Source organism: Coffea eugenioides, chromosome 4, assembly GCF_003713205.1.
Source record: "Coffea eugenioides isolate CCC68of chromosome 4, Ceug_1.0, whole genome shotgun sequence".
In the NCBI taxonomy this organism is placed as follows: Eukaryota; Viridiplantae; Streptophyta; class Magnoliopsida; order Gentianales; family Rubiaceae; genus Coffea; species Coffea eugenioides.
Genome location: NC_040038.1, coordinates 39,851,134 through 39,861,868, shown reverse-complemented (window position 1 = coordinate 39,861,868; position 10,735 = coordinate 39,851,134). Strand labels below are relative to the sequence as shown.

Here is a 10,735-nt window from a genome sequence, read left to right as displayed (position 1 = left end):
AAGTCTCGTATCCTTAGAAGCCCCTGATCAAACCAAGGAAATATTCGACTACCTCTAAGAACTCCAAATTTCGGTAGGATTTTCTAGTCATTTCCTCTTAAACAGCTTCCACTTAAGCTGAGTTAACAACAATTTCTTCCTTAGATATTATATAACTTAGAAAGGCTATTTCTTCCCATTGAACTCACATTTATTGGACTTAACAAAAGTTAGCGTTCTCTCGGGGTTTGTAAAACTACCATCAGGTATTTTTTTCATGATCTTCTCAAACTTTAGGGTATATCAATACATCATCAATAAATGCCATCATAGATTAATCCTATTACGATTTAAAACCTTGATGCATTAATGCAATAATTGCTGCTAATACATTAGTCAACCCAATTGGCATAACTGAAAATTCAAGCATCCCCATCTTGAATTGGAAGTGGTTAAGCACATCAGTTTCTAGGATTCCCGGTTGGTAGTAACTCTACTTTAAATCTCTTATTCGCTGCTCTTGACCCTTGATTATAATTCTCGTTTATGTGAGGCTATGGAGTATTTGTTCTTAATAGTCTCATCGTTCAAATCTCAATAATCTATGTATATATAGCCTCAAGCGTCCATTCCAAATATAACATCCGGTCCCTAATCGTTAGGCTCATTCAAGCCATCAAATATTTCCTTTCACTCACCCAAATCTCACAACTTTTAATATCTCAAATTGGCGATTAAACATTGGATCCCATCATCAACCCTAAGTTCTCGATTTTTTTTTTCCAGAATTCAGCCAATTTAGTTTGGAATTCCAACTCCTTGTGAAGAATTTCTATTTCTATACGCATCTCTTCCAAACTTTTCATTCATCTATTTTCTTAATCCTGACTGTTAGCCTATCAACAGCTCAAGCATCTAAATAAGTAGCAAATCAGAATTTGAAACTCAACTATCCACAACCTGTAAATTCTCACGCATCTAAGTCATCCAGGTATATTTAATCTTCCCTCTCCTCGAATGGTACTTAAGAAAATCCACACACACGACTAAAGTAATACCTCTTGATATAATGATATGTACTTCCATTCTAAGGTTTTACTCCTGTGTGTAGTGAAACCATAAATTACACGCCATATGAAACAAGTTCCAAATCCTAAAAAAAAAACTGTTACGCACTAGCAGGACCAAAATCCCTTTCCTCAAAATTTTGTCTAAATCAAACCAATCATGACTTACAAGATAAGGTCAAGACTTTTGATGTATTTTGAATGTATCTGTGGCAAAATGCGATTCAAAATTTTCAAAATTAGAGTTAAAGATACAAATTTTTCTTCAGGACCCAAAACTAAATTTTCTTAGTAAGAGATTTCAAATAATGTTTAACCACAATCATCAATACATATTTAAAATCTCTCAAATAGATTTAAGAATATTAATCATGCAACTTAATGCATGATTTTTAAAACATATACATAATAATCATAACATATACATGGAGGGTGTTCCAACACTTTTCCTCAAAGTTTCGAGTTAAATCTATGTTCGAGTAAGGCGTATATTTTAGAAAATGCCTTTAAGAAAGATAGGTAAACATGTAGGTTCATATTCGCATAACCTGTGATCCAATACCTTTACCACCCTTTTATCCAACCAAGAGTTAACTCTACTGGTACATAAAATCCAATCATTTCTAATATCTGATTCATAACAAATAGGCATTCATGTTCCTAAGAAAGATTCGAACTTGAACTCTATCTGATTTCGAGTTTCAAACGAGTTCAAAATGTGTAATGTGTATACATATACATATATATATATATATATATATATATATATATATAAATTTTGTGAAAAGTAAAACAAGTGAATCTGGGTATAGTATTAGTCAAGTAAAATTGAAAGTGCTTTTGTTCAAGTAGAACAAATTGGTAATGAGTTCAGGTCATCTCACCAACCCACGAAATACTTTTGGAGTTCAAACTTTCACAAAAGTTGAAATATGGCCACAGGACCAATCATAATATACGTATAAAGCAGTTATTAAAATTTCACACAGGAAAATCTCACAAGTTCCCAACTAGGTTAATCCATTATACACTGGTAGATCTAATCTTCTGGTTTTTTTCTCGATTCATATTCAGTACTAGAATCTCATTAAATTATATAAGACTATCCATCAATTTTTCTCACGAGTACAGGGTTGTCTAAGTCCTCGGCCACGACCCCTTTTTCCTATTCCTGCTACCATACTTAATAGGAGTCTATAAGCGCAAGAAAAGGAATAATTAATCATAAAAGAACTTAATGCATATACAAGTTACAAAAATATTTAGAATCAAGACATGATTCTTTACATGTATCGAAGGTTATAGTACGAGTTAAGAAGTCACAAAACAAGCCCAATATGTCAAATACTGTATATAGGCAATTAAGGGTCACAAAATGTAGAAGTATATGCAAGCGGGATACAAAAGGTCTCACGGCGTGCACCACCCTTCCTAAGTCCTTAATTAAACCAATGGGTCCGAATATCACTAATTTCAATCAGATCACACGCCTTTACGAAATTAGATCCAATCAAACCATAACACAAGCGGAAACCAAAGGTTATCCATTCGAAGTTCAAAATCTTTAATAAGCAAGCCACCAACCAGAGCACCATCATCTCCAAGAATAACTAGTCTTAGGGTTTTATAGTTAAAGTCTCAAGCTCCAAGTTCAAACCCAAGAAATAAGTACAACTTGCTAACTTACGTGTCAAATGGAAACCAAGTCAATTCACACTAACTGTGTGTTCTTGAATGCGGTTACTCTATATCTCAAAGTTCCCTCAATCTGTACACCTAAAGATAGGCTCACCCTTCTTGAAAACCAAGAATTTTAAAAGATAAGAAGAGTATTTAAAGTAACAAAAATCTTATCAAGTTCAAGATTTTTATTATAAAAACATAAGTTCGCCGTTCTTCCGAAAATTCAAGATATTTTTATTATTTATTTATTTATTTTTTTTGTAAAGCATAGATGAATTCAAGTGTGAGAATACACCAGTATACAATCAAGGGGGAAAATCTAGTTTAGAAAATTTTAACCTTGTATCAGCCCATCACATACAAAATTTCAACAAACTCATCAGTTATTCATAGATTTTAAATTGAAATTCAAGTAAAATTCACATATTTACCAAAATCGAAGAATTACACATACTTAAAGCATATATATATTATTTCCAATTATCGTTTGAAAATAAAACTAGTACATCCCCATTTTTCCTTTAGAATTTCAAAGCATAATTTCTCTAGGAGGTAAATGAGCAGGAAAATGCATTTTATACCTTTGAAACTCTTTCATCTGGGTTCACAATCACGATACATGGAGTTTGACCATCAAATCTCGGTCTCTTATCTGCTTTATCCAGCACTAATAATTGTCTCACTTCTTTCCACACTTACAAGTATAACAATAATTCAAATTCGTCCAATCTTTCACTACTAATCTCTCATCCCATATTTTCCTTCAATATAACATCAGCTAATTCCTCAATTTTTATTTCTACAAGTCCCAAGTAAGAAACTCTCAAGTAACCAATTTCTTTAACCCGTAGGATACAATAGACCCTCTAGTTCACATAATATTCAAATTAATCCCACAGTCAGGCATCCTAAATTTTAAGCCTAGGATACACTATAAGATCTAAAGCCTATGCTCTGATACCAACTGTGACGCCCCCACTTCTCCCTAAGGCGAACCAAAGGGTATCCGCGGGACGCCTGCCTAGCTCTCGCCAGGACTCAAGCAATTCCATTCAAACTTATTACCGGACCACACAAAACGGTTAATAACTTAGATACAAGAGATGCGGAAGCGTTCAAATTTAATAAAAGTCATCCGTTATCCAACCCGCACATCGGGTGTTCAACAACCATTATAAATTCCAAATATACATCATGCCCCAAGAGTTACATTCGGATTCCAAAATACAATCCAAAAGCCAAAACATAGTCAAAAGTAATAGAAACCCTAAACAAAACGTATCAGGAAGGTTTCTTCAATACCTCGCCAAGTTCAATCCTGTTAAGGAAAACAAATCTACAGGGTGAGCAAAACGCTCGTGAGGCCAAGAACACACATGCAACCACATAGTTCAGATAACAAGCCCAATAACAATTCAGGTATTATCTTGCAAGTAATTAATAACACCAATAAACTGTAACCAGAAACAATTCAAGGATATAGAAGCTCTCAGGAGCTAAGTTCCACATTTGCCGACACCGTTTATATATCTTTCCGTGATGACTCTCCGTCAACCGGATTGATATTTTCATATCCGTAGTTCACCACTTACTTCCCATCCGTCCACCATACACCACTTCGGGCCCGCACTACATTTATAAGGCGATACTATACGAGTATGCCAAGCGAGATCTCTCAATAGATCAAGCTTATCATTTAAGTCTCATGGCTCACCGAGGTTCCCGACCAAGCCCATGCCGGCTCGAGTTCCAAGGTCGGCCTATGAGTTTGGGCGTCCCCCATTTGTCATGTAAATGTCGAGGAGATTCACTCCATCGACGTATGCAATCATAGCATACCATTTCATGTATTCAAGCATTTGATAGGTTTAAGCAGACATTTCAAGTCATGTAAACCAAGCAAATCATGTTAAGCATGAGTCATTCGTTTCAAATGAGAACGAGTGCGATCAAGTACACACTCGACTCCATTTTGTCAAAATCAGTTAAGCTAAGCATGAAATCAGGTGAATCAAGCATGAATCAAGACTTTAGGGTTCAAATAGGCATACACTTGACACTCACCAAGTTATGCAAGCAAGTAAATTGGAGGAAGAGTTCAAACTTCCACAGTAGGGTCCTCTTGGAGGTCCTCGTGCGTGCCTGAGCAAATAATAGTGAATTATCACCCATATCCCAAATATCGAGGAATAATTCGTTCACTAGTATTACTCTAGGAAATTCCGTGAAAATGAACCTCAATTACTCGTAAATCGAGGTTCGAGAGAGGTTTAATAACATTCAAAAATATTTAAGTCTTTATCTAGGAAATCGGGGATAAAACGTTTAGATAATAGCAAAAGAATAAAGAGTTCTTGAAAAACTCTATTTCCTTGAAAGTTGGAAAATTTTCAGTTTTGTTATGAATCTTTGAAAAATCGTAACTCACTCGGCATAAGTCGAAAATTGGAAAACTTTATACCGTTGAAAACCTCTTAGAAAGTACTGCAAGTTCCTAGAAGACATTTTTCCATGAATCGAAGTGGAAAATGCTCAAAAATGAGCCTAAAGTTGCTGTTCCAAATCACCCAGGATTGAGCCGGGATTGGTTTTTCGCTAACTTTGAAAATTCGGCAGAATTCACTCGTTGTAAACCAGCCCTTGAAATTTATAGATCAATTAGAGGTACAAGTAAGGTTTAGGTCAGAACAAACGGATCAAGAATCGGAGTTTCGAACACCAAGATATAGTAGCTCAAAGTTGGGAAAAATTCAAGACTGTTACAAAATTTCCAGATTTGGTTCCAACTTTGGACCTTTAGTTAAGTGCCGAAACGGACTTGGATTGACACCAAATTTTGCAGTATAATACTTCCATATGAAGGTTATCTCTCTATCAAATTTCACGAAAAAATACCCTCGGGAGGGGGGTCATTCAATCAACCAAAATTTGGAAAAATTCTTAAGGCAATCTGTCCAAATCTAAGATTTTCAAAACGAGCAGTCGCCGTATTTTGATCATAACTCTCTCAATTTAACTCGGAATTGGGAATGGTTGATAGTGTTAGAAAATAAATTCATAGGGCTACAACTTCGCAGAAGAAATCGTTTCAAGTTTCAGCATGCAACTGGTTCAAAATCAAGGCTCAAGTTGCAGCATTATCAAATCATTTCGGCAGAACGGAGAAACAGGACAGCCGACTTCAGATGAATGGTGTGGCTCACACACATAAAACCAGGACGTGCATTATACACCGATAAAAACATGGAAACGTCTAGTTTCAAATGCCGCTAACGGCACCTGATTTCGACGTCGGAGTACGGAGTTATGGATGAAATACAACCACTGGTCTGGATTACGGCGAAACCGTTTTCCAGTTTACTAGTTTTTGAAATAAATTCGTTTGAGCAACCAAAACTCAATATTTTTCAACGAAATTTTGTACACAACTTCTACAACATGTAAACTACACAATCAAGCCATTAAATCCTCAATTTCTGCAATAAAATGACCGAACAGAGCAGGGGCAAAATGGTCAAGTTTGGCCCTTGCTCTCTACGTGAGTTTCCTGCAGTTTTTCTTCAACGAAACACTAACTTAAACACTAATCCGTCATCATAAACTTCATCAAGCACAGAATCAGCAACAACCCAAGAGTGGGAATTCATAGAGCCCACTTTTTCCAACAATACAAGCTACTAAAGTAAAGATTCCAACTCAAATGCGTAAATCAAACACCATAAACAAGTTTAAGAAGTTAGATGGCTACCTACTTTGATGGCTGTTCAAATCAGAAAATTTCGGTCCCTATGAAGCCTGAAGACAGTCGTGAAACTCCTCCCTTTTCCAGCCTAAGTTGTTGTCCAAGTGAAAAGCTAAACGAATGTGAAGTTTGGTGAGAATCTATGGAAGTTTTGGTAGGAATTTGGTTGAGTTTTAGAAGAAAAGAAATGGTGACTTTGGTTGTTCCTTTGCTGCAGTCTAGCCGGCCATTGTAGCAGAGAAAAGGAAATGAATTTCGGCTCTGTAGCCTTTGCGTACAAAAGACGCTTGACGTCAAATCCTTTGATACGTCAAATCAATTTTAACTAGTACCCTACGCGCGCGTTTTGTATCCGATTTCTCTTACGTTTGTTGCACTAGTGCACTAAACCTCTAGGGCCCTTACATTCATATAAATATTATTCATTCTTAATTGTCCCAAAATAATGGTCCAAAGTCCCTCAATTAAGCGCGCACGTGAAAACACGTATTTCTAATTTAGGCGTAATAAAAATTAAAACCTTTGAAAAATTCTTATAACGATCGTACCACTAGTTATTACTTGTGTGTTTAAATCTAAAATTGTCTATTTTAGGTCCATTGTATAGGTCTTAAATTTTTAGCTTATTGTAATCCCAATTGGCTAAAGTGTTTGGACACGTTTTCACCTTTTCACTAAACAAGCTTATAAGAAAATAATTTTTGAAACGAGACACTTTAAAAAAATATAACGAAGCTATAAAACAATGTACTTAGGTCTAATAGGCTAGAAAATATTATTCGTGGCAAAAATCCAAATAAATAATTATTTTAGCCAAAATTAGGGATTTTAAAATAATGGAATTTTACGAGTACTCACGTGAATTGAGTATAAATTCCTCCATTAACCTTTCTTAATCTATTATTGATCGTTCTTAATTCTCCAATATTAATACACTCCCGATTCAAGTATAGCCTAGAAAAACGTGTACCCGTCATTCCGGACTAAACAAATTTTCGAAAAGCGAATTTTTCAACAAAACGCTTTAAAAATATACAGAGGTGTCATTCCATATAAATGGATTTAAAATGGTCGAAATAAATAATTCGAAAAAAATGAGTGAATAATCATTTAAATATTCCAGTAATATTCTATAAAAAAAAATAAGAAAATTTTCGGGTCCTCACATCCTCCCCTTCTTGAAAGGAATTTCGTCCTCGAAATTCATATTTAGAACAATATCATTTCCTTCATGGTTAAGCCTATCAGATCAATCATTGACTTACATTTTCCAACTCACTCCAAATCATGAGTTGATTACTTTCTTCCGGGAAATTTTAACTTTCAGAAGGCATATACAATTACCTCATCATATATTATTAATATATATTCTAACCCATCCTTTGAACCATCTGTATAAATCACAAAATCACCTCATCCGCTCGGTAAAGCCAACACAAGTGCACTGATTAAACGATTTTCACCTTCAAATTCTTCCTCACATTTAGAATCTCAAATAACTTGCCAAGTCTCGTATCCTTAGAAGCCCCTGATCAAACCAAGGAAATATTCGACTACCTCTAAGAACTCCAAATTTCGGTAGGATTTTCTAGTCATTTCCTCTTAAACAGCTTCCACTTAAGCTGAGTTAACAACAATTTCTTCCTTAGATATTATATAACTTAGAAAGGCTATTTCTTCCCATTGAACTCACATTTATTGGACTTAACAAAAGTTAGCGTTCTCTCGGGGTTTGTAAAACTACCATCAGGTATTTTTTTCATGATCTTCTCAAACTTTAGGGTATATCAATACATCATCAATAAATGCCATCATAGATTAATCCTATTACGATTTAAAACCTTGATGCATTAATGCAATAATTGCTGCTAATACATTAGTCAACCCAATTGGCATAACTGAAAATTCAAGCATCCCCATCTTGAATTGGAAGTGGTTAAGCACATCAGTTTCTAGGATTCCCGGTTGGTAGTAACTCTACTTTAAATCTCTTATTCGCTGCTCTTGACCCTTGATTATAATTCTCGTTTATGTGAGGCTATGGAGTATTTGTTCTTAATAGTCTCATCGTTCAAATCTCAATAATCTATGTATATATAGCCTCAAGCGTCCATTCCAAATATAACATCCGGTCCCTAATCGTTAGGCTCATTCAAGCCATCAAATATTTCCTTTCACTCACCCAAATCTCACAACTTTTAATATCTCAAATTGGCGATTAAACATTGGATCCCATCATCAACCCTAAGTTCTCGATTTTTTTTTTCCAGAATTCAGCCAATTTAGTTTGGAATTCCAACTCCTTGTGAAGAATTTCTATTTCTATACGCATCTCTTCCAAACTTTTCATTCATCTATTTTCTTAATCCTGACTGTTAGCCTATCAACAGCTCAAGCATCTAAATAAGTAGCAAATCAGAATTTGAAACTCAACTATCCACAACCTGTAAATTCTCACGCATCTAAGTCATCCAGGTATATTTAATCTTCCCTCTCCTCGAATGGTACTTAAGAAAATCCACACACACGACTAAAGTAATACCTCTTGATATAATGATATGTACTTCCATTCTAAGGTTTTACTCCTGTGTGTAGTGAAACCATAAATTACACGCCATATGAAACAAGTTCCAAATCCTAAAAAAAAAACTGTTACGCACTAGCAGGACCAAAATCCCTTTCCTCAAAATTTTGTCTAAATCAAACCAATCATGACTTACAAGATAAGGTCAAGACTTTTGATGTATTTTGAATGTATCTGTGGCAAAATGCGATTCAAAATTTTCAAAATTAGAGTTAAAGATACAAATTTTTCTTCAGGACCCAAAACTAAATTTTCTTAGTAAGAGATTTCAAATAATGTTTAACCACAATCATCAATACATATTTAAAATCTCTCAAATAGATTTAAGAATATTAATCATGCAACTTAATGCATGATTTTTAAAACATATACATAATAATCATAACATATACATGGAGGGTGTTCCAACACTTTTCCTCAAAGTTTCGAGTTAAATCTATGTTCGAGTAAGGCGTATATTTTAGAAAATGCCTTTAAGAAAGATAGGTAAACATGTAGGTTCATATTCGCATAACCTGTGATCCAATACCTTTACCACCCTTTTATCCAACCAAGAGTTAACTCTACTGGTACATAAAATCCAATCATTTCTAATATCTGATTCATAACAAATAGGCATTCATGTTCCTAAGAAAGATTCGAACTTGAACTCTATCTGATTTCGAGTTTCAAACGAGTTCAAAATGTGTAATGTGTATACATATACATATATATATATATATATATATATATATATATATAAATTTTGTGAAAAGTAAAACAAGTGAATCTGGGTATAGTATTAGTCAAGTAAAATTGAAAGTGCTTTTGTTCAAGTAGAACAAATTGGTAATGAGTTCAGGTCATCTCACCAACCCACGAAATACTTTTGGAGTTCAAACTTTCACAAAAGTTGAAATATGGCCACAGGACCAATCATAATATACGTATAAAGCAGTTATTAAAATTTCACACAGGAAAATCTCACAAGTTCCCAACTAGGTTAATCCATTATACACTGGTAGATCTAATCTTCTGGTTTTTTTCTCGATTCATATTCAGTACTAGAATCTCATTAAATTATATAAGACTATCCATCAATTTTTCTCACGAGTACAGGGTTGTCTAAGTCCTCGGCCACGACCCCTTTTTCCTATTCCTGCTACCATACTTAATAGGAGTCTATAAGCGCAAGAAAAGGAATAATTAATCATAAAAGAACTTAATGCATATACAAGTTACAAAAATATTTAGAATCAAGACATGATTCTTTACATGTATCGAAGGTTATAGTACGAGTTAAGAAGTCACAAAACAAGCCCAATATGTCAAATACTGTATATAGGCAATTAAGGGTCACAAAATGTAGAAGTATATGCAAGCGGGATACAAAAGGTCTCACGGCGTGCACCACCCTTCCTAAGTCCTTAATTAAACCAATGGGTCCGAATATCACTAATTTCAATCAGATCACACGCCTTTACGAAATTAGATCCAATCAAACCATAACACAAGCGGAAACCAAAGGTTATCCATTCGAAGTTCAAAATCTTTAATAAGCAAGCCACCAACCAGAGCACCATCATCTCCAAGAATAACTAGTCTTAGGGTTTTATAGTTAAAGTCTCAAGCTCCAAGTTCAAACCCAAGAAATAAGTACAACTTGCTAACTTACGTGTCAAATGGAAACCAAGTCAATTC

At 34.7% G+C, this 10,735-nt stretch overlaps 1 long non-coding RNA gene across 1 annotated transcript; it reads right to left on the bottom strand.

The window, feature by feature from the left end:
• Positions 1-3,836: 3,836 nt before the first annotated feature.
• LOC113769553 lies at positions 3,837-6,510 on the bottom strand. Its single transcript, XR_003468165.1, has 3 exons — positions 6,478-6,510; positions 4,794-4,871; positions 3,837-4,047 (listed from the first exon to the last, which is right to left on the bottom strand). It is a non-coding gene; the product is annotated as an uncharacterized LOC113769553 (long non-coding RNA).
• Between the last annotated feature and the right edge of the window lie 4,225 nt (positions 6,511-10,735).